Source organism: Canis lupus, chromosome 2, assembly GCF_003254725.2.
Source record: "Canis lupus dingo isolate Sandy chromosome 2, ASM325472v2, whole genome shotgun sequence".
Classification (NCBI taxonomy): Eukaryota; Metazoa; Chordata; class Mammalia; order Carnivora; family Canidae; genus Canis; species Canis lupus.
The window spans coordinates 69544146-69568962 of NC_064244.1; the positions used below are offsets into that span (position 1 = coordinate 69544146).

At 53.8% G+C, this 24817-nt stretch overlaps 1 long non-coding RNA gene across 1 annotated transcript; it reads right to left on the reverse strand.

Annotated features, from left to right (window-relative positions):
• Window positions 1-9185: 9185 nt before the first annotated feature.
• LOC112660387 (uncharacterized) lies at window positions 9186-14686 on the reverse strand. The gene is made up of 3 exons (XR_007407925.1): window positions 13583-14686; window positions 10654-10759; window positions 9186-9371 (listed from the first exon to the last, which is right to left on the reverse strand). It is a non-coding gene; the product is annotated as an uncharacterized LOC112660387 (long non-coding RNA).
• Between the last annotated feature and the right edge of the window lie 10131 nt (window positions 14687-24817).

A 24817-nucleotide genomic window follows, 5' to 3' on the forward strand; every position in this document is an offset into this window, starting at 1 on the left:
AAAAATAAATTTATAAAACAAATAAACAAACAAAATAAAATAAAATAAATTTGCCCTCTTGCTTTTTGTTTCTTCCATCTCTTCTTTGGCCCTGTTTCCCACCTTATCTACCTTCTTTTGGAATAAGGGGGTAATTTTTATGATTCTATTTTATCCCCTTTGTTGGCTTCTGAGTTATAAATAACTTTGTTTTGTTACTTTGTTAAACATCTTTTTTTTTTTTTAAGCCCAACTTAGGGCTTGAACTCATGACCCTGAGATCAGGATCTGAGCTGAGATCAAGAGTGCGATGCTTAACTGACTGAGCCACCCGGGTGCCCCTTCGTTTTGTTATCTTGGCCTTTGCCTTTGCATGGATAGTATTTGTTTTTAACCTCCCATGGCCAACTAGCAGGTGATAGTAAACAACTTCACAGGGTAAGAATTTTACAATAGCCTCTTCCACTCTTGGGGCTAAGATGGTCACACATTTGCTTCTACATATAAATTATTTTTAAGTGCTTATAAATCCTTTATAAGTAACATGTCTTTTTTTTTCCTCTGGTTACTTTTAAGATTTTCTCTTTATCACCGGTTTGGAGACATTTTTATTATGATTTGCCTTGGTATAATTTTCTTCATGTTTCTTGTGCTTAAAGTTTGTTGCACGTCTTGAACCTATAGATTAATAGTAGCCAAAAAAATTCGGAGGAAAAATGACCATTACCTCTTCAAGTGTGTTTCTGACCTGCTCAGTGAGGTATGTGGTAGGCAGCTGGAGGCCATCCCATAACTCACTGATGATTTGTTCATTTCTTCTATTATTCTTTTTCTCTGTGTGTTTCATTTTGGGTAATTTGCCTTTCTATGTAAAGTTAGCCAATCTCTTTTCTGCAACGTCTCTGCCATTACGACCACCTAGCATAGTTTTCATCTCACACATTGTGATTTTCAACTCTGCAAGTTCAGTTTTGGTCTTTTGTATATCCAACATGGCCCAACTTATCATTTCCAATCTTTCTCCTATATTTCTAAATATTCAGTAGTGTATTAATAACAGCCCTTGTCTGCTAATTGTATCATTTGGGTCGGTTTTAAGTCAGTTTTGATTTTTTTATTCATTTATTCATGAGAGACACACAGAGAGTAGCAGAGACACAGGCAGAGGGAAAAGTAGACTCCCCTGGAAGCCTGATGGGGGACTTAATCCCAAGAACCCGGATCATGACCTGAGCCATAGGCAGATGTTCAACCATTGAGCCACTCAGGTGCCCAAGTCAGGGTTGATTGATTGGTTTTTACCTTCACTATAAGTCATGTTTTCCTGCTTCTTTGCTTGCATAGAAATTTTTTATCAAATGCTAGTCATTGTGAATTTGTCTTTTGGGGCACTTGATATTTTGTATTCTTATAAATACTCTTAAAAATTGTTCTGGGATACAGTTAAGTAACAGGGACACGAATCTTTTAAGTCTTGCTTTTAAACTTTGCTACACACACAGAGCAGCATTCAGTCTGGGGCCAATTCTCTGCTCCTGATGCAAGACTTTTCTGAGTACTTTAACCGGTGCCCATGGCTGACCTGGCTTTCCACCCTGGTGGGAGTAGGAACTCCTGAGTTTCACGATTGTGCCTTAATTCCTGTTGGCTAAGTTTCCCCAGCCCCAGGCAGCTTCCTCACACACCAGCCTTAAGCAGGCAGCTGCAAATCAGCGATGTCTCTCTGTGCTCTCATCTCATCTCCAAATTCTCTCATCTCTGGTACTCCACCTGAATTCTCTCATCTCTGGTACTCCACCTGGAATCCCAAGCCACCCCATTTCCCCTACATTCTACCGTGGTCTCCTCAGACAACCCAGTTCTGCCTCAATTCCCCCACTCTGACCCTGAGCCTCTGACCTTCCTCGAGGCAGTCAACAGGAGAAAACAAAGGAGATTATTCCCTTTCTCTCAGGGGTCACTCTCATTTGTTGTTCAATGACTAATGACTTAGTGTCATTTCATAGATTTTGTCCTGTTTCCAGTTGTTGCAGGCATGCAAGTGAGTGTGGCCCCTGCTGTTCCATCTTGGCTGGAAGCAGAACACTTAGTGACATTTACTGAGTGCTCCTAGACGCCAGGCTCTCTTCATGCCACTTGTATGAGCTCATTTTATCCTCACAGCATCCTATGATACAGGAACATCATTGTCCCATTCCGCAGATGAGGAAACGGAGGGCCAAGTGGTGGCATTACTTGCCCAAGGCTACACACCTGGTAAGTGATACAGCCAGGATTCCTAGCTGGGTAGGCTGCCCCGAGCCTGCCCTCTCCATGCCATGCAGCACTTCCTGCCCCTGGTGCCCCACATGGATTATGCAGAGGCTTCACTTATCCTGGGGTCAGACTGCTGTCAGTTGTCAAAGGGGGAGCAGCATCGTTTCCACCCCCAGTATGCTGGGGAAATGCTGCCATTTCTCCAGGTGGAAAGTACAGCTGTGATCTGTGATGTCCGTCCTCTCCAAACAAGCTCTTGACAAAGTGGCTGTCACTGTTGTTGCTGCTGTTGTTATTTATATTATTATTATTATCGTCATCATCATCACCAGAACCATGATTCAACACAGTGCCTCCAGATGTCTACACACACCAGCAATTCCAGAAAATACACATCAGTTTTGAGCACATAGGTGTCAGCTGCAAATTTCCGTGGGGGCTCCTGCTCTGGGGAACCAGACCAGGACACTTCTGACTCTCCCGGACTCCTTGTACCCAACAGCCCAGATTAGGAGTAGGTCCTTCCAGTCTGCTCTGGACCTCCAAGGAATAAGGCTGTAATCTTGTTGCCAAAACAGGTTTGCTGTTCTCCCCTGTGTATTTAAGGAAGAATAAAGACCCATGGGGAGCATCTGTTATGTGGACTTTGGGGCCAGAGACGCAGAAACTCAAAGCCTGAGTCCTCCCGAGCTCTGTGACCTTGAGTCTCTGTGTCTTCATTTATAAACAGGGAGTTGTAACGGCTGCCTTATAGGCCATAGTGAGGGTTACACCAGATTGTGGGTGGGGAAGGGCATAGTACGGGCCTGGACCAGTTTGTCCTGGTCAGAACTGCTGCAGTGATCACCTACTGGCCTGGTGACCTCAGATACATTGTCTCGCTTTTCTGAGTCTTGGTTTTCTGATCTGTACATTGGGGGAAATCACAGTTTTCCTTGTCATTGAATTGTAAGGATGAAATAAAATACTCGTAACCCCCTGATTCCTACATCACTCACCTCCACCCCTTTGGTTTCACTGACCCCCTAGCCTCCACTCTTAGTGCTACCATCCTTGGGATCCTCATGCTCTGAGGCTCAGGAGAACACTGGCGGAGGGTGTCTACGCATCTCTTCCAGACCAGACGAGGCAGCCCCCGTAACTGGAGCTGGTTCAATGCTTTACTAACTTCTCATAAAGCCAAACAGCCTGTCATGGAAACACTGATGTCATCTCTAATTTTTCTGATGCTCCATTTAAACACAGCATTGCCCAAGGCTTCCAGGTATTTGGAGAAACAACATAACAATATGGCTATTGCCTCATGTGCATGCGGAATGATGCTCTGCCTGGAGCCCTGTGCGTGCTACACGTGCTGATTTGAAAACCAGGTGAGTCTTAGCTATGAGACAGAGCATCTGGATGGGCCTGAGTTGGCTGGAGGCTCAGGAGCAGACATCCCAAGAGACTCACAGAATGGCCTGGCAACAACATACATCAAATGGTTAGGGGCCACATCTAGCATCTCATCCTGTCCTGGAGGTCAGGTGACATGGGCCGGAGCCCCGAAGTCTGCAGGTGCAGCAATCCGCAACCACGACGTGAGGTCAAAAGTCAGCCAATATTTCCTGAGTACTTACCATGTTCCAGTCACTGTTCACTGTCCCCACTCAGCAGATGAGAAAACTGAGACACAGAGACGTGAAATGACCTGCCCAAGGCCCCACAGCTGAGCAGTAGCAGCTCTGGGATTTGAACACAAACCACCAGGTTCCAGAGCCATCAGTAGAATCACTATAAAGAAGTCCAGATCCCTTGATGTAGCACAGAAGTCACCTCTCCTCCACAGTGTGACTCCCTCTCATGTGTATCAGTTAGCTTTTGCTGTGTAACAAACCATCCTGAAACTTAGAGCTTAAAACACAAACGTGTATTTTCAATGATTCTGCTGTCAGCAAGGCAGTTTTTCCAGTCCAGGCTGGCTCAACCGGGACTGGGTGGTTCCTGGTGACCTCAGTCACCTGCATGGGTGTCAAATGGAACTTCTGGATGGCTGGGGCTCCTGTTCACATAGTCTCACATGCTCCAGAAAGCCAGCCTGAGCTTCTCTGGTTGTGCGGGTCACAGGTCTCCCAGCAGCAGGAAAGGGCTGGTCCCATGCACAGCACTTTTCAAGGCCCTGCCTGTGTCATGTTATTACTGTCACCTTAGCCAAAGCAAGTCACCAGGCCAGGCCCAGACTCAAGGTGGGCAAGCAGATCTGACCTCCCGACAAGAGGAGCAGCAACACTCTGTAGCAAGGGGCACGTGGGGCTGCGGAGGAGTGTGTAGGCATGCTGCCATGCCCATGCTCCATCTCCAGCTCTACCTATTGCATCCCTCCCCCTGCCCGTCTGCTGCTACAGCCCTAGAATGCTCTGGATGCCCACACAAGCTGCCCTGTCCCCAGAGTGCTGTTTCCTCGACTTCTCCTGGCAAGATCTTATGCATCTTTCAAAATGCAGCTGGGGACAAAAGCCTCCCCTGACTGCCCACCCCAGACACCCAGCAGGCTGCTCTTCCTTCTCACTGCACTCATCACCTCCAGGAAGCTAGGAGCCCTGTGGTCAGGAGCAGCATCAGAGAACCCCAGGGCCCCTGTGTAGGGCCTAGAATGAAGGATTAGATCAGCAACTGCTTTGGGGCTGGGAGGAAGGGAGAGAGAAAGAGAGGGAGTGAAGAAGGAATGAGGGGGGAAGGAGGGAGGAGGGAGGAAGAGGAGAGAAGTCAAACGAGCCTTTGGTGAAAGGGTCCCGGGGTCAGACATCGGGCCAATGATCGGGCAGGGCCAGACCTGGGTCAGGTAGCAGCTGCCCAAAGACCCACCACCTCTAGCACGAGAGAGAGAGCCTGAGCTCAGAGTATGTGCCCTGGCAGGTGAGCAAAACATTACCTAGCTAATCACAAAGCTGATTTCCACAGGCAAGAGTGCTGCCAAGGAGAAGGGCTGGGTGCCCGGAATGGGTCCCAAGGCTTGATCTGGTCCCAGGTGAGGTCCAGGGAGCCTTTGTTAAGGAGGTGACATGGTAACATTTGATCAGAGACTGGGGCACAGCAGGTTAGGTAAAGGGGCCCAGGGGCAGGCAGGATGAACAGGGGGATGTCCTCTCTAGAGCAAAGAGAAGCAGGGCTCCTCTGAGGAGCTGAAGATTCCCCGCTGCTGCCCAGAAAGGAGACAGGAAGGCTTTGTGTGAGGCCAGGAGGGTGGCCAGAGCCTGAAGTGGAGGTCTAGGCCCTCCTTGGAAATTCTGCACGACTTGGAGGTATGTGAGGTAGGAGGAGGGGCTGAATCTCAGTCCTGGAGGGTGTGGGGTCTGGGAAGAAGGACCAAGGCAGAGCTCAGATGCTGAGATCAAGAATAAGAGCACATCCTCATGTACCACCTATGACCACAGGCCAGGGCAGTGCTGCACAATTACTCACTTAATTGTTACAACAACCTGAAGAGGCACATTGTCTTATTATTTCCATTTAACAGATGAGGAAACTGAGGCACAGAGAGGCTTGGTCAAGCAACTTGACTGAGGTCACACAGCTAAGAAGGTGGTGAAGCAGGGCTTCACACACAGACCATGTCACTGCAAAGCCTGTGCTCTTATCCGCTCCCCTCTCCTGCCTTGTTATTAGACAGTCATTCAAGAAATAACCATTAATCACCTAATGTATGCAGACACTGCCCTTGGTGCCGAGGATATGGCAGGCACAGGAGAGACCTGGCATGGGTCTCTTGGCATGGGTGGTCCAGCTAAACAAAGAAGTCCAGCAGCAGATGTTGCATAGTGATGGGTGCTATGATGACAATAAAGCAGGGCAGGGAGACAGAAGTAGTGGAGGGGCAGAGGGACACGGTAGGCTGGGTGATTGGATCGGCCCTAGGAGGAGATGACATTACTGCTGAGATTTCAATGTCCTCAGAGGATGAGGAAGAAAAGCCTCCCAGGGAGAGGAAAGAACAAGTGCAAAGGTCCTGAGGGAGGAATAAGAAATTGAACAAAGGCCGGGGTGATGGAAATGGTGAGTAGGGGGCAAAGGGCAGGAGACAAGGTCTAGGGTCGGGGGCAGGCAGAGCAGATCTGATTCAGCCTCCAAAGCCACACATACTGCCCTCCTTCATGTGCCCTCTAGACCCACCTCGCCACCTCCCCTGCTCTGTGCCCAGAGACCCTCCAGGGGTTCAAGGACGGGGCCCTGTGCCCTCCTGGGCTCTGACTTCTATCAGGTCCTGGAAGCAGCAGAGGAGACCAAGGGCGGGGGTGTAAGGGCAAGTCCTCACTCCTGGGCTCCCTCCTCCAAGCCACGGTTGGCAGTGGCTGCAGCTCCCCCAGGGCCCCAGCTCCATCTATCGGGCAACCCCTGTCCCCTGGCTGCTGTTCTCTCTGGGGCCGGTAACCGCTCCCTCCTCTGGCCCCATCAGGTTGAGGATGAACCCAGGTCCTCACTGCTGCTGGCTCCCAGGCGCCACGCCAGCCCCTCCCGGTTTCCTGTATCCTGTCCACACCTTGGGGATCATCCCTCCATCAAACTCCCTTCAATAACCTCTCTCATTAGTCATCCACTCCCTGCAAAGACCATACACAATTCTCCAATTCTCCCATGATGAGTGTTCAGACTTCACACAAAGTGCAGGCTGGTGGGGGTGGTGGGAGCCACTAGAGAGTTTAAGCAGGAGAAGGACTTTAATGATTCAGCTTTTAGGAAGATCTTCCTGGCTGCCATGGAAATGGATGAGAAGAGGAGGCAATAGTAGAGGGGAACCCAGTGGAGTCCAGGCAGGTTTTATGAGGTTGGTCCAAGGTGGAGGCGGTAGAGACAGGACCCCAGCCAGAGAGGACCAGTTGCTATGGCTACTGAACCCAAGGCTCCCAAGCTTCTAGCCCAGTCCTGAAGCCCCCAGGAAATGGGAACTGGAGGGTGCAGAAGCGAGAAGCCCAAAAAGTCTCGGGCAGGGTGAGGGGAGCTCAGCATGGAGGGACGGCTCCCCTGGAGACAATGAGTTCTAAAGGAGTTAAGAAGGAAGGACAGGCTTGGGGACACCAATGGGAGCCAGGAGCTGCCCCAGGCGCTGGGGAAGAGCTGCCATGAGCAGGGACGTCAGGAAGCACATATAGTCCCGCAGCTCTGTGCAGCCTTCCTCTGGATGAGGCACCACTGAGGCACTAACCCAGCAGCCATAAGTCTCATATTTTCTTTCCAACGAATTGCCTCAATCCATTAGTGATGGTAGGAGGGGGTACAGCAGGGGGCAGGGCTATGACACAACAGGTCATCTCCTGATGAGCAGAACCCAGGTATGCATCTCAGACCCCAAGAAAGATCCTGCCCTGCATCCTTCCCTCTTCCCTCCAGCCCCGCGGTCGGGAGGCGGGTGCAATTGGGGGATCTCTGGCTGGTGCAAAGCCAGGGAAGCTGGGCCGTCTTTTCCCAGCTGGCCAGTATTGTGTGGAGGAGGGATTGGCTGTGGGACGCTGGACAGATGGCTCACCCTCTCTGAGATTTTACTTTCTTCATGTGGGCAATGGGATCCCACCTGCCTCACCGGCTGAGTGAGGTGACAAATGTCAGGCAGGTGCTGTGCCTGGCCACCAGCAGGTGCTCCTCGTGGCTGAGCCCCGTCCACCCACAGAGATCTGGGCATTCACCGCACTCCTAGGACCCACCCCCGAGTCACTGCCTCCTGTATCTGTCCCTGCTCCCCCTTCAGGCGCCCAGGTGTCCCTGGCGGATGGCCACCAAGCCCCTCTCAGTCTGACGGTGAGGGAGCCCTTCTTTCCTCACTGAGCAACAGCCCAAACCCGAGCCCCGGCACCCCAGCCCCATGAGCCCGTGGGACGCACTGAGGACCCCCCGGAACCCCGCTGATCTCGTGGAGCTGCAGGCAGGAGAGGGCCCAGCAATGATGACGGACCCGCTATGCACGGCCCAGGCTCCCGGGGACAGACCTGCCCTGTGTCCTCTGAGGTCGCGTGTGGGCAGGAGGGAGGGAAGCAGGAGGACGCACCTGGACACCCCGGGCCGGAGCGGGCCGCTTCCCTGGGAGCCCCGGGACAGGCAGCGCGGGGTGCACACAGCTGGGCTCAAACCCCTGGCCCCGCCCTCGTCGGAGTCCCGGGGAGGCCTCGGCCTCTCCTGCCAGGGCACCTTTTGCCCAAAGCACCGGCTCCTGCCCGAGCGCCCCTGAAGATGCGTCTGTCGCAGGCTGCTGTGCAAATCTGTGCTTGGCCATTTATCCACGTGATTTACCCACTCGGCGGGGCTTAAGGCTCCTTCTCCAAACTCTCAAAACGCGGCTGCTATTAGGAGGCCGGAGGGGGGTGGGGGGGCCGCTGCGCAGGCCTGGGGGCTCCCAGCCGCCTCTGCCGCGGGGGAGGGTGGACGGAGGCGCCGGGGCTCCCGCTGCTGCTGCTGGGGACAGGGGCCCGTCCCGGGAGAAAACGCGTGACGCCGGAGGAGGGCCCGCTCGGCCGCTCCTGCCACCAGGCTTCCTGAGGGTCTGCTAGGCGCGGGCCCACGGGGGGTGCCGGGGTGCTGGGGTGCAGCGGTGACCAGCGAGGGGCCTGTGTCTGGAGCAGGGAGGCAGGAAGGACAGGGGGACGACACAGGACGGGAATGTGCCAGGCGGGAGGGCGCTGGGAGGAAGGCGCCACAGGGTGACGGTGGAACCTGGCTCTGGGTGGGGCCGGCAGCGTGCATGGGGTGGGCACGTCGGTGAAGGTCTTTCCAAGAGGCAAACCTTCAAACTGAGGTCCCAATAAGGAGATGGAGGGCCGAGAAGTGAGTTCTGCCTGGGGAGGGCAGGGAAGGGCTCCAGGGAGGAGGAGACACCTGGTCTATGCTTGGCAGATGCTTAGAATCACAGCAGGTGGGAGAGAGGAAGAGAGCTCGGGGCGGGTGCAAAGGACCAGAGCAGTGCAGGTTTACAACATGTTGGGGAAATGTTTATTGTAGCCAGAAGTGGGGCTGGAAGTGACAGACCTCAAATCTGTGCTAAAGAGCTGGGCTGCTATATTCTAAGGCGAGGGACTCCAGAAATGTCGAAGCTGAAAGCAAGCTACACCTCTGAAGCTGCACGCTCATGACTTCTGACGCCCCCTCCAGCTGGAAAGCTCCATGAGCCAGACCTGTAAAGGCTGTTGACTTTAGTTGAGTGCAAAACTAATAGGCATGTACTCAAATAGATTTGAGTGTCAGGAAATCCTGGGGTGACACAGACCGGGGCTGGTGGGGGAGAGTCGGACCTCAGTAACCAACGGCCCCTCTCACAGGGTCTTCACCCTCATGGACACAGCCAAGGGCAGAAATATCCACCCTCCTCTGAACAGCGTCTCACTCAGCTCTGCCCACCCACCGGATAGCAGCTCCCCGACCTCCTGCTGGTCCTGCCCTGAGCCCTCACCCAGCGAGCACCCTGGGGAGCAGCCCCGGAAAGCCGGCCCCAAATAACCAGCCCCGAACCAGGTCAGCCTTCCCCTCCTGTTTTAGAACAACCCAGCCAGGCTTGATCCCGTTGGGAGCAGCACACGCTCAGGTCTCTCCTGGGCTCACTAATTTGGTAGGACCCTGCGACTCTCCCAGCAGGCAACTATGCGTGGCAGGGAAAAGTTTTCAGAATTTCAGGCCCTTTGATGGAAAAAGTCTGCCTAATAAATAATTGAGAGAGCCCCGGCTTCCTGAGAACTGTGACGAGCAGTGAGGCGTCCCAGTCCCTCCAGCAAAGCGGAGCTTCGGAGCACTCCTGCGGAGGTGAGGAAAACTTATCCTTCAGGATGAGTCGGGAAAGGCAAGAGGGCCGGGGTGGGGAAAGCCTGGCCGTGCCAGGGGAGGGCCGGCGCAGGGGGGCACCTGCTTCAGGTAAGGATGTAACCAGGCGGTTAGCGATTACAAGCATGGGGAGGAAACCCATTTCCATGGACATAACACAAGGTCAGAAGCCCAGCTCATCTTTTCTCCCAAATGACCAGACAGACAGGTGGTCAGAGCCAAAAATGGCCCCAGGTTTTCAGCAGCCCAGGGAAACAGAGCCTTTCCCTCCCCGGGCCTCCAATCATAAAACCCCAGAGCAGGGCTCTGATTGGCCCCGCTTGCACCGTGTGCCTACACCTGCAGCAGTCACAGCAGCCACCTGGGTGAGGCTCTGGGAATGGTCATTTCTGGGTCCCATGCTCACTCCTAAGTGGGGACAGGGAAGGTTGATTGGCAACCAGACCGGAAACACAGACAGTGGGGGAAGGGCAAGCCAGAAAGGAGGGAGGGAAGGGCGGGTAGCAGAAGGGTGGTGTGAGCCATCGTGCTGCTGGGCATTTGGCCAGGTGTTTGAACGCCCTCCGGGTCTGGCCCCAGGCTCCCTCTCTGGCCCTTCCAGCCACGCCCCTCCTACACTTCAGGCTTCAGATGATTACCTACCTCTGGGTGCAGCAAACGCAGTCGCTTCTTTACGTCTCAGGTGTCACCTGCGCTGCTAAACCTCCAGTCCTGCCCCCAGCCACGCGGTGTTCATTCCCGCAGCAGCCTGTAAAACAGAGATGACCATGAGGATGAGGATGATGCAAATGGGGCTTTTCCCCGTTAGTTTGCCTCTGTTCACACTGCCAGCCCTCCCTGAGAACCTTATGCTCCCCCATTTCCTTAAGGCCTCGAACATCACCTGGCACAAGGAGCCATCAGTGATTGTCTTTTTTTTTTAAGACTTTATTTATTCATAGAGACACAGACAGAGAGAGGCAGAGACACAGGCAGAGGGAGAAGCAGGCTCCATGCAGAGAGTCGGACATGGGACTCGATCCAGGGTCTCCAGGATCGCGCCCTGGGCTGCAGGCGGCGCCAAACCACTGCGCCACCGGGGCTGCCCAGTGATTGTCCTTTGAATGAATTGGTTGATGAATTCATCGCAGTTATCATCGCAGAACTGGTCTGGGAAGGGCAGCTGCTCTGCGTGGGCTGTGGTTTAAGGGGCCTGCGGAGATATCCTTGTGCCAGATTCTACCCCTAAGAGCTGTGGTGGAGAAGTCACTTTCCCTCACTGACCTCAGCTTCTTTATTTGTGAAATGGGGGCCTGAGCTCCCCGACCTGTAACTCCATGAGTGTGGAGAGGACCTGCCTTGGGAACCACTGGGCCAACCTCGGGGTCCCTGGACAGCCAGAAGGGCCCCGGGAAACCAGGCAGCGCAGGGCAGGGGGCCGGGACCGGAGAAGTTATTACCATGTGTATAAAAGAAATTCTGCTGAACTTACAATTTTGCTAATATCAGAATGCTGTCAGATACACCCCAAATTCAAGAAAGGAGTTCTGAGCCTGGAATTCACCTTTGCATTTTTATGGAGAAATTTAGACCTGTCTCTGGAAGTACAATAGCATCTCCCTAACACAAACTGGTCATAATTCTGGGCATATTTGCATTGGCTATTGCTAAATCAATTAATAATAAAAGCAGGACTGGAAAAAAAAAAAAAAGCAGGACTGGAAGTGACAGTGTTTCCCCTACTAAAATTAGCAATCGTTCAGGCCCAAGTTCAAATATCATCTCCTCCAGGAAGCCCTCCCTTGTCATGCTATGACACCTTTCCCTCCTCCTTTGCCACAGCCTCTGGCCCCTTCCAGCACAGTTTTACCTTCATAGCCGTCATCATGGCCTGAAATCAGTCTACTTATTATCATACTTGTTGGCCTGCCTCCTACTCCAGAATGTAAACTTCTGTGCGGAGGAGCCCTTGTCTATCTTTCTCAAAGTCAAATTCTCTGTGCCCAGAACCGGTGATTGGTGTGCACCTGGGATCCCATAACCATGCGTTCTGCAAGCCCATGGATGAAGGCTTGCGTGATTTCCATTTCCTGAACCTTGCCCGTGGCGCCTTCCAATCAATGTCTATGACGTGTAGGAAACCAGGTAGCCCCACATGGCTCAGAACATTTCGTCAGCCAGGAGTGAGGTTTATCTCTACTTCACCAACAGGTTTTCTTGAGTCATTTGAAAGATCTCAAAAGGCATGTCTGTCCTATTGAAAGGAGTGCCTTGCTTTCTGGCCATTTCTATTCCTCAGTTCATCACTTGGAAGGGATTTTGGTGATCACCTAAGACCACGGGCTAATTGAACAGATGAAAACCTGACACTCAGAAAGAGAGACCAGGACACAGCAAGATCACATGAGTGTCAGAACAAGACCCAGGACAGGAAACCAGCTCCCTCTATCCTGTTTGCACCGAGACCCTTCAAGAAGTGCTGCCAGTCACAGAAACTGGCACCGCTTTTTGGGGGGTGCTCTGAGAATAATAATAATGGTAGTGGCTAAAGTTTCTGGAGTGTTCTCTATGTGTTGGACAGTTTAGTGAAAACTTGAATTCTTCATGACAACCTTAGAAGGGGTGGGTACTGTTATTATCTCGTCTTCCAGATAAAGAAACTGAGGCACACACAGGGAAGCATTTTGCACGGTCACAAGCAGACTAGATGGTGAAGCCAAGGCTTGAGCAGAGGCAGTCTGGCAATATCATCAAAAGCATCTGGTTTGACAAAGCCACCCCTGGATACGTCTCTTAAGGAGATGGCCATGGTCCAGGGAACAACGCATATTTCAAATGAATGGGCATCTCTGGGGGCGCCTGGGGGGACTCAGCTGGTTAAGCATCTGACTCTTGATTTTGGCTCGGGACGTGATCTCGGGGTCCTGAGATCGAGCCCCGCATCAGGCTCTGAACTCAGCGTGGAGTCTGCTTGGGATTCTCTCTTCCTCGCCCCCTCTGCCCCAACCGCCCACTCCCACTTGCACACGCTCTCTCTCACTCTCTTAAAAAATATAAACAAAACAAAACAAAACTAGTGGCCCTGTCTGGACTACTTCTTTACATGGACTTTGAAGTTGCCCATGAGGAGCGGGAGGTACAAACCTTGCCCATCATGGGGGGTGGGAGGGTGGAGACATGTGCCAGGCGGCCAGAGCCTTCCCCCAAACAGGGCCATGCAGAGGAGACACTGGCATACTTGCTGCCAGAGGGCGAGGCTTGGGGCCTACCTTCTCCCCTCACCTGATCTCATTTACAGAGACACAAAGAAGCACCAAATGCTGCATTCACTGTGAGTCCTCCATCCTGAGATTTCTACTGAAAATTCTGTCTCTCGCTTATCTTTTTTCCCCTCCTCCTAAAGTGTCAAGTAAGCCTTTTCTAGAAGCACTGAATGGAAATAAAAGGGATTAGTGAGTGGATCATTTTATTCCATTTAAAAGTAACCCTGGGCAAATGGAAGTAAGCAGACCCATTAGGCAGCCTCCCCCTACCACCCTTGGTCCTCCAAGGCCCCTGCCCTCCTGCTCCCCTTCCTGCTCCCCAGAGGCACCTGGAGCCCCCCACACTGGGTGGGGGGAGTCACACGTCCACCAGAGCCCTCGCCAAGGCCCGCCTTCCAGAAGTCTGCTTCCTACATTCATTTGGTCGGAGGCAGGTTGCCAGTGAAAGGCTCTGATCTTCTGGAAAGGACCAGGGAGGAGTGCCCTGGAAAGGATGAAGAAGCCCTTCAAGCCTTGGCCCCAGGATGACTTTGCCAACACTCCCGTCCATGAGCCACACTTCATGAGGAGCCTAGGCCAGAGATCTGCATCTGTTGTTCCCCGGGTTCAGCTTACCTGCACGGGGTGACTCTGTCGCCTGACACCTAGTGAGAGGTGCTTCTGCCACCCGGGTCAAGAGGCAAAGCTGAGCAAGGGGCAAGGTGACAGAGGGTGACAGAGATGACAGGTAGGGGGAGCTAGTGTAGGCAGGAGCACCCAGGTGCGAGGACACCAGGTAGGTGAGGACGCTGGAAGGAGCTCCGTAGAGCTGGAGGCTGAAGGATGGAAGCGCACGGAGAGCTTGGTGCACGGAGAGCTCGGAGCGGGCGATGCGCTGCAGACTTTGGCCAAAGACAGATCTGAAATGCCAGGCTAAGGAATTTGAAATCTCTTCCAGAGACCAAAGCTTTTTTTTCTGACGTGCTTCCTCTGAAGTGGCTCAAGGGCTGGGTTGCCAGATTTAGCAAATAGAAGTAAAAGTCAGAAATATATGTATAAGTGTGATTCACTCAAATTTGGGATATACTTATTCTTTTTTTTTTTTTTAAGTCATTGTGTATGTGGAATCCAAATGTAAGCAGATGTCCTGTATTCTAATCTGGCAGCCCTTCTTGGGGGCAGAGCAGGGGCAGGAGACACCAGGCGTGGGCAGGCTCTTCCTCTCCCCACCACCACTGGGAAAGCTTTGCTGCTGTCAGTTTTCAGATCTGTGGAATCCATTTGAAATAGGTATTTACGTTTAGTCCTAATACTAAAATGTGCATAAAACCTCTACATAATTTCTGTATAAGATACTCTCCAGCAAGCATCCACACAATGGATCCACAGATTTTTTTTTTTTCTATCAAGGGCCAGACAGTAAATACTTTGGCCTTCCTACAATCTCTAGTGACTCCTCGGCTGTGCAGAGCAGTGTGAAAGCAGCCTCAAGCAGCCCAGAAACAAATGGGTATGGCTGCGTTCTAATAAAACTTTATTTACAAAAAACAGACTGTAGGGCCGGATGTGGCCCACGGGCTGTGGTTTACTGACTCTTGATCTATACTTCTGGGCACTCTCGGGGTGGCTGAAGGAAACCGTGTTCTCTCCCCGGTGCTCTGTGCACAGAGACATCGCCCCTTCAGGAGCCAACGATCTAACCAGGACATCAACCTCTCTCTTTCCGCCACCAACTTCTGGGCTGACCAGGAACAGGCTGCCTTTCCCTCCCTGGGCTCCCAAGGCCCCGCCAACCCAATGCGGCAGTTGGACCCACGGGACCTTCCCCAGATCAGATGACCCCGTCCTGCCAGCGACGGGTGCTCTTCTTCCTGTCTCCCTTTCTGGAACTCCCCAGTGAGCGGGCACCAAGTTGTAGAGACACCCTTTACTTATTCTGTCCACTTCTGCCCTCGAGGACAATGTTGTTGTTGTTGTTTTTCCAGGGCCTGCCGATCCTCTCGGAACCCTCCACCTCTGCCACTGCCTTAGCCTTTTAGCTGGGGGACAGCCCCAAGACAAGAGCATCGAATCAGCCTCCCACCAACTCCCCCCATGCAGATAAATAGGTGCTAACTCAGTGCCAGCTGCCAAGGGCCCTCCTACCAGCCAACTTGCACACAACCGGAGACACCTTTAACACCCTATTGATGGCTTTCCCCCTGCTGCTCTGTGACACAGGCCTGACGATATAGGCCTAGAGTTACTAGGTTTAAGCTGTGAGGCCCAGATCAAAGCCAGGAAGAGGTGGGGGGGATACAGCGCCAGAGGGTGGCCTTTCAAGGAAATGATGGCTCCTGTCCTCCTGGCAGCGTGTCTTTGTGCCTCCATGGCAGACGGCTCTCCGGGTAACAGCAGATCTGTATTTCCTGAGGACGCTTTAGTCAAGAGATCAATGATGCTCTCGGAACGGCTCTGCCGGTGCACGGGGGTGGATGAGCCTGGTGAGAAGCCCGCAAAGATCCAGCTACAATTAGGCAGATGCCCACAGAGGCTGGGTTCGCAATCACGGCGCATCGATTTCCAAAGTGATGCTCAAGCCGAGAGTTTCCTTGGCCTCCACGTCCTCCTGCCTTTCTGTAATGAAGTGGTCCCCCCTCTGGGGAAATGGAGCTTTTAAAAGGCAGGCTGGGGATTTGGGAGATCGGAGGGGTGGGGAGGAGGTGGTGGGGGTGTCAGGGTCTGTTCGTGCTCCGTTAACCTAGAGCTTGGTTGTCAAGCCCTAAGGTTCATAAGGAAAAGCAAAGGGCCACATGTGGTAGGAAAGGACTGAGCTACTAGTCTGTGGGCATCAACCTCTCGGGCCTCCACGTTCCTCACCTGTAAAATGGGTATGTCATCCGTTGTTACCATCCATAGGTACCTCACCAGTTGTTCCGAGGATTCAGTGACTGAGTTCATGCCAAGTGGTTGGCAGGTGGCCTGCACAAAGGAGCCACTCCCTATCTGAGGCCTTTGCTGAGGTCTTGACTACACATCCCCAACATCACACACTGCGCCTTGCATTTCCTTAACTAACCTCATAGCCACCTGAGGAGCTGTGGTTTTCTTTAAACACATGAGGAAGGGCTAACCAAATTCAAGATCTGCTATGAAATGGCAGGTCTGGGTTGCAAGCCCAAATCTGTCCGATGCCAAAATCCGTGTGTCTGGACCCAGCCCACCACGTGAGCTTCTCCTCCTCATCCTTCTCCTCCTCTTCCTCCCACATCCACTCCGCCAGGCCAACTTGCCTCAGCTTCTCCATCCCCTGGGCCTTCTCACAGCTGTGGAGCTCCTGCTGGCCCGTCCCTCTCTCCAGCCTCTAGGAGTCCATCCACCTGTCAGGTCAGGACGGGGCCCCTCCTGAAACCCTCCCCAATTCTGGGGCTAACATTGGCCTAGAGCACTGACTGTCCCTGCCTTGGCACCTCACCCTGGCCACCCTACAGCTTGGCCGTATTTGCTGATCCTTTTCAGGGGCACCATGGTTCTAGGAGAAGAGGACTGGGCTTTGAGCCAGATGAACCTGGGTTCCTATCCCAGCCCAGTGACTTCTGAGCTCTGCGATCTCCGTCAGATCATTTAGCTCCTGACTCTCAGTCTCTTGGGATAGTTCTATCTTCGAGCCCACCAGGGCTGAGTGGGAAGAAAATCAACATGGTCACTTTGCTGAAACCCTAGCCCCCTGGGCACAGCCAGGGTGGGAGGGGGCATGAAGAAGATGAGGGCAGTGTCATTACCATTCACCCCCCCCCCTTGGCGCCTGGTAATTTTGCCAAACATTTTCACATGTCCCCCTTATGGGCCTGTGGTAGGACTGAACTTTCTGTGCCCTGTGGTTCAGTGGGACCATGTGATGAGTTCTGGTCATTGAGTTGTATGAGCAGAAGTAATGTGCATCACTTCCTTGCTGAGCATTTAGTTTCTGGTATTAACCCCACCAGAGCTGTCTTCACCTCTGGCATAATAGCTACTTTGTCACCCTGGGTCTGTGGGTGGCTGTGCTTGAGCACAGGTGACGAGCACAGCCACCCCCACCCAACCCACGGCAGACATGTAGGATTAAAAACAATAAATTGGAGGGGGTGGCATTCAAGGCACTGTGACTTGGGGCTGTTTGTTACAGAGCAGAACCTTACTGAAGAGCTCAGCATGGACAAGGCCTCAAACCAGGTGTCCCTCACGACTGGCTATTGAACTAAGCACAGTGCACGAGCTTGCCCTTTGATCCAGCTCCAAAAGGGCCAGGGATAGGACAGCAGGGGCTGGAGGCCCTGATCTAGCCATTGAGAAGAAGGGGCAGGAGCACGTAAGTGACCATCAGAGTCCTGGGGAAGACAGCGCTAAGTGACACAAATCACACGGGCCTGGAAAATCAAACCATGGAGATGCCTGGGTGGCTCAGCAGTTGAGCATCTGCCTTCGCCTCGAGGCTTGATCCTGGAGTCCCGGGATCGAGTCCTGCATCAGGCTCCCTGCATGGAGCCTGCTTCTCTCTCCGCCTGTGTCTCTGCCTCTCTCTGTGTGTCTCTCATTAATAAATAAATAAATAAAATCTTCAAAAAAAAAAAAGAAATAAAGAAAATCAAACCATAGAAGCCATAATCTAGGCAAGAACGGTCACACGGGCCACACCTAGCACAGGGGCTCAGACGCTCTGCCTGAAGGGTGAAGCAGCCTGAAGGTGATGCAGAGCTCTGAACCCCCGTTTCTGGTCACCAAAACCCAACACAAATCTGTTCTCCCCACTCCATCTCTTCTTCATGACAGTCAGGCTCAGAGAACTCTGCCCAGGAGTTCAGAGCAAGGGCTCCGGAAGTGGTCGTCTCGGCCTGGCACTGGCAGGCTGTGTGACTTTAGACAAGTCCCTTTGCCTCTCTGAGCCACGTTGCCCTCAGCTGGGAGATGGAGGTGACCAATCCCATCTCAGGGGTTTCTAGGAGGATTAAAGGAGTTGGTGGTAAAGGGCTTCTTGGAGGACCAGCACAGGTGAGGACTCCATGAGTGGGAGTCAGATGCAGTCCCCTGGGCTCAGGGAGGCCAGGACCGCAGATGTGATGGTCTAATTAAAGTTATTTTGTTTTCTTGTTTACATATTGCGAAGGTTTAACATGGGAAAAAGCACAGAGAATAACACGACAGGCAAAGGAGGCACCTGTTCGAGCACAGATACAGGAGCATGGACCAGGCCAGGGTTCAAGGCCCAGCTCCACCACTGTCTTCCCATGTCTCTCGGGGCAGACCCTCTGCACCTCACTCACCTGTGAAGTGGGGACGCCATCGGGTCATCACAGATGGTGGACGTGTCTGAAGGTGGAAGAGAGGGCGAATGCAAGGCTCTAGAAGTGGGTCCGGCTCCCAGCAGGAGCGCACAAATGCCAGCTTTGTAAAACTGCAGAGAGCAAATTTGAACCCATTTTGATTGATGAGCAGGAGGGTGCCTACCAGGCACGAAGAGGGTAGGGGAGCGATGCTGTGCCATGTTCTATGGGGAACTTTAAGCACAGAGATCCAGTGGGTGGGAGCCAAGGCCATCAGCAGCTAGCTGTCTCTCTTTAGAGGTCACAGGGGTGACGCAAAAATATGTTTCATGGGCCCCAGGGGAAGAGCTACATCCAAAGAGGCCGATGGGGCCAGGATTCAGTCTACCTCATGGAAGAACTTTCTAAAGTCCTCCATAGCTCCTCTGACTGCCAAGCTCCCTGGGCTGGCAGGATCGGGCCCCGCTGCCTCTCCGAGCCGGCCCTTCACCCCCAGCCACCTGGAGCCCCTTGCCTCCCTCCCTGCCCTCCCCCCTGCTGTGCACCCGCAGAGTCCCTCTCTTCTTGCCCCATGGTCAGCGCCTACAAGTTCCCCAGGAACCTGCGCAGAGCCCCTCCTCCCCAAGCCCACCTCCCAGTCACTGGAAGAGCTCCGTAAATATTTGTTATTTTTTTCAATTAATTTTTTTTAGTGTAGCTGACCCACAACGTTACATTAGTTCCAGGTGTACCACATGGTGATTGGGCAGGAGACACTATGCTGTGCTCCCAACTGTAGCCAGCCATCTGTCCCCATTCATCACTATTACAAGTCACTGACCGTCTTCCTCGCTCTGTGTCTTCCATCCCCGTGACTTACCCCTTCCGTAAGTGGAGGTCTCTATCTCCCACTCCCCTTCACCCACTGTGCCCATCTCCCCACTCCCCTCCCCTCTGCAACCAGCACTTTGTTCTCCATGTTTACAGGTATTGCTGCTACTATTTTTAATGGGTTGGTCCCAGGCTCACACTGAGGCTCTGCTGTTTCCTGGCTGTGCATTCTTGGATAAGTAGCTCAACCCCCCGAAACCCCCTCTCCCTGGGCTGCACGGGAAAATTGACAGGAGAAGCGTCTCACCCAGGACTGGTTCCAGGTGCCGAGCGCCTGAACCTGCCAGCCCCCCAGGGCCTGAGGGGCCAATAAGGGGTGAGGCATTCTTCGGCAAGAGAGATGGTTGGTTATTCCAGAAAGGACGCAGTGCAGGGGAAGGCAGTAAACCACAGCCCTCCCACCTAACTGTGTAAGCATTATCGATTTGAGGCGGGAGTCATATTGTTGCAGTTGTATTGATTGATTGGGCCAGGCCGGGTCTTTCAGGGCACTGTGAGCGGCATACACAACTAGTTCTGTCCCTGCCCACCTGGCACATTGATTACGGGATTAAAGGCACTCACAAACGGACACCTTGGTGGCTCAGACAGTTAAGCATCTGCCTTTGGCTCAGGTCATGATCTCAGGGCCCTGATCCCAGGGTCCTAGGATCGAGTCCTGCATTGGCTCCCTGCTCAGTGGGGAGCCTGCTTCTCCCTCTGCCCCTGCTCATGCTCTCTCTCTCTCTCTCTCAAGTAAATAAATTAAAAAAAATTTTTTTTTTGGATCCACAAGGCTTCAACAGGCACAGTCTCAGCTGCCCCCTGGGATGGGAGCAAAGCAGGGTGTGCCTAAGAGTGACAGTGGCACCTGAAGGGAAGGCAGTGCTCAGCCCGATGTGTCCCCATCCCCAAAATGGGTGCCAGAGCTCAGATCAGCATCGCAGGCAGAGGAGACAGTGAAGAAAATGACAGAATTCCCTGCCCACGTGGAGCTTCCATTCTGTGTGGTACAGTGACTTTGCACATTTGCCAAGTGAATTTCCTCACTCCAGAAGGTGTGTTCTTTGAGGTCAAGGTACAGATCTGCTTCCCTGGCATACAGCTCTATGCTTGGCATGTAGCAGGTACCCACTAGTTTCATAAAGTCTTCTAGCTCACATTTGCCTGGAACCTCACACCCCTGGAACATTCAGACTATAAGTATCTGGGACGATGGGGGAGTTTCTGAGGCCCAGAGAGGGGAAGTGACTTTCCCAAGGCTGCACAGCAAAATACCAGTTCATCCAGGACCGAAACAGGGGAGTGCTGACTCTCGGTGCCAGGTGGGGGATGCTCTTCCGACCCTGCTCACATCCACAGGCACGTTCGAGGCTGCAGAACAGTGATTTTATTAGAGCGTAAAAACAATTTATTTTCCTCTAAAAATAACTGAAAAATAAATGACCGAAGAAGATACTCAAATGTTTATAAATGTGCTAAAACCGCGTTATCAGCACATCGAGTGCAGAGGCTCAAGCGGGGGAAGAAGCCTCCATCCAGCCCACCAGGCAGCAACGGGCCCGTTCTGCATGCGAGATGGAGCAGGTTCTGCAGGCACCCAAGAAACCCAGTGGGAGATCGTGAGCTGCACCCCCAGAAAGTGAGTTTCAGGTGCCTTCACTGTTCCAGCTGCACACCCACAGGAGTAGGAGAAAGAATCTACGCTGTCTTGTAAAAGTACCAAATCTGCATCTTTCACAGAAAATCGCAAACAACTTTTACTCTAAGGGGAAAACCTGGCCACTTCTCACGTAGCGTTGAGCAGGCTCAGACCTGACCTAGAAAAGGGGGATGTGGGATAGAACGGGGAGGAAAAGCTTATAATTCTTTTATTGCAATTCTACTGTGTCTGACACAGATTGGCACTTTTAATTCATTGTCTAAATCCACCCACAAACAATGTGGAGCGGATGTTTTTCCTCCCAAAGCCCCGCTCTGCGCCCTGCTCCACTAATCTCTGCTGATATCAAAGCCCCTCTGTTTAGCTGGACCTGTTCGATTCACCTGACAGCAGAACAGAGACCCCCTACCCAGGGGCATCCACCAGCAGGTGTGAGGCGTCTGTGTCAGCAGCTCCCTGCTCGCTCAGCTCGCATCCCGGCATCTCCTGCATCCTGGGGAAGGAAGGAGCCACCCACCAGCCTTCTCCGGCAGGGGGCAGGTGTGTGCTAGGCTCACGGGGCACCCGGAGAGGGGGCACCGAGCCTCCACAGCTGGCCCAGCCCCTCCTCCTCGCCTTGGACGAGATGGTGCTGAGGCTCCCGGGACAGGGAGCAGGCTTGAGTCTGCAGGGGTGGCTTCAATCCTGCCTCTACCCCTTACTCACCGCACGGCCTTCACGGGTCTCTCTGACCCTCGGTTTCCTTATCTGTAGAATGTGAATAATAATACCTAACTTGCAGGACAGGTGTGAGGACAAAATAAGATGACGGATGCCAAACAACTTGCGTGGTCCTTGGCACTTAGCAGATGCATGATAAATGTTGCTTTCTTTTTCTCCCCTCTCCACGGTGCGGGGAGTTGTGTCCCACCCCTAAGATGTCCGTGTGCTATAATCCCTGGCACCTATGAACACGTCACCATGCTGCCAAAGGGGGCTTTGCAGATGTGATTAAGGTTATGGACCTTGTGGTGGGAGATAATCTAATAGTCTAATTCGAGTGGGTGGATGGGCCCAATTGAATCACATGAACTTGAAAGTAGAAGAAAGAAGCAGAGAGACAGGATGGAAGAAGAAGAGGTTCAAACCGCAAGCGAGAAGTGAAACACCGTGGCTGGATTTGTGGATGGAAGAAGGGGCACAGGAGTCAAGGGTAGGGGGTGGCTGCAGAAGCTGGGGATACTGTCCGCTGGCAGCCAGCAAGGAAATGGGGACGCCCGCCCTATTATCACAAAGAGCTGAGTTCTGCTGACCACCCAGATGAGCCAGGAAGCAGACCCTGCCCTGGGGCCTCCAGGAAGAGATGCCACTCTGCCATTTCTTCATTGCAGCGCTGTGAGGACTGTATCCGACCTGCCACCTGCGGGCCTGTCAGGTAGTCAAGTGTGCGGCTTTGAGCTGCTAAGTGTGCGGTGATTTGTTAAAGCAACAACAGAAAACTAACACCGTTCCCCACCCCACCCCCCAGGCCGAACTCTCAATGCCAATTATACTCCAGCCCCTTCCCGTCCTCAGTGCCTCTGTCTAGGCCTCAAGGCTTCTCCTCTACCTGGAGAACTAGTCACCCTTCAAAACCCATCATGCCATCCACCCATTCTCCATGGGTGAACTCCAGAATGGTCTACGGGTGTTGGGCTGGAGTCAGGCCTCAAGTGACCAATACCTGGCAGGATTTGGCACTTAGGTCTCAGGGTTCTTAAGGCTAAATTCTCAAGCACCCCAGGCCTGCTCGGCCTGCTTGGCCTGCTCATGTGCTTGGCCGGCCCGCAGGGTCCGGGCCTCCTTCACCCAAGTAAATGAATTTATTCAGGGCTCTGGCAGCAACAGGCCACTGGCCAGCAAACCTCAGCCATGCGTCCAACGGAAGCTTCAGCAGAAAGCTGAACTGGTTCCTAACTCAGATGGGCAGGAGGAGGAACTCAGGTAACATTTATTAACCCCCTCAAGCCCCCAGAGTGATGCCCGATTAGATTCGGGGAGAGACTCTTATATGTCCACCCACTTCCTGCTGTCTCCACCATGGCCACTCTGCCCTCAAATGCACTTGAGCCCTCGAGGAGGCCCCTTCGCTGGTCTCTTTGCTGCCAGAGTCTCCTTCCCTATGTCACCTGCACTCAAGCACCTGAAACAAGAAGTGCTGAGCGCCTGTAGCCAGCAGGTTGAAAGGCAAACTCTGCACTCGGCATTCCAGGCCCCTCCTGCTCTGACTCCTGCAGCTCCAGAGTGTCACCGCCTCGTCCTCCCTGGCACCAATACTGCAGTGTCCCTGACACTGTGCATCCCTGACCACACAGCTCCCCCTGCACCTGGCCAGCCCCTAGCCCTCGGTGTCCCCTCTTCTCTGGTGAATCTGCTCATCCTCTAGGACTTAGCCCAGAGGTGACCCCTACAGAGCCAGCCAGACTACATGAGGGTAAGGGTGTCCACTTCAGCCCAACAGCAAACAGTCCTGGGGCCTCATGTGTGAACACTGAGGACAGGACCAGCCATTCTCCTCAGGACCCCTCAGGACTTCTTAGCCCAGAGTCATCAGGGCCAGACCCAGTGTCCAGCTCTGCTCCACCGGGCACCTCCACAGCATCACAAACCCCTGAGCTCCCCCTGCAAACCTGCCCCCTTCTGAGGGCCGTCTACACCAGCAAGGCCCCCTCACCAACGGTCCTTGGACCCTGATGTTCGTGGCACAGATATGCCGGCGTGTAAGCTCCTCTCAAGACCCTGCTAAAGTCAGAGGAGACACATAACCTAAGACCTCTTAACTGATCTCTTGGTGGCCGAGTCTAGACGCTTCTAAAGACCCTCCTGTGGGCAACAGACACACCGGTGAGGAGGAGTCCTCAGCTCCTCGGAACCTGGCCCTGTTGGCTCTTCAGGGAGGAGCCCCCCTGAAGATGTGGGGGGCGTCCACAGTGGCCTCGGGCTGGGCCTGAGCCTCCCGGGTTAGGAGCCCCTCAGTGCCCGGCCCTCAGGGAGCCCGGCAGCCGCAGCGCAGAGCCTCGCCCCTCCCCGGCTCCCACCAGAGCGTGGCCCAGGCTGGGGGTCGGGGGGGTGTCTGTGGGCGCCCTGGGCCCGGCGTGGCCCCAACACACGGATGCGGGGGGGAAGCAGCCTATGCTGTGACGAGGCCCACTGGCGGGTGCACAGCACCCAGAGGCCGCGCTCCTGGGTGGCCCGTGGGGGCGGCTGGGTGCAGGGACTGAGCCCCACGGGGCTGGGTCTGAATCCGGCTCGGCCGTCTCCACACGGGCGCCCGGGGGAGTCTCAGCGCCTCTCTGAGCCTCAGTTTCCACACCTGGGCGGGCGGGGGAGGGGAAGCCGGGCTCCCAGGGCCCTGAACACGCCCCAGGTCAGGTCTTTGCTGTAGGAGCAGTGGGGCCTCCGAGGGGCTCCCAGCAGCCGGAGGCCAGGGGCGCCTGCATCTCAAACAGGCCCCACAGCCCCCGTGGGTGGTGAGGACAGGAGGGTGACACGCCGTGGGAAAGCCTGGAGCCCCACAGCCCGGCGGCCACCAGGGAAATGGCCGCAGAGGTCAGGGGGTGGGGACGGCGGAGCCAGACAGGCCGGGGGCTCCCCAGGCACCTGCCCGCCACCCAGCAGTGGCCCCCGCACACAGACGCTGAAGCCCGCACCCCACAGCCACCCAACACCCCGCACCCTCTCCTCCCAGCGTCCTCGCAGCCCCAGGGAGGGCGGTATCGTTACCAACACCTTCACAGATGGAGAAACTGAGGCTCAGAGGAACCATAGAATGG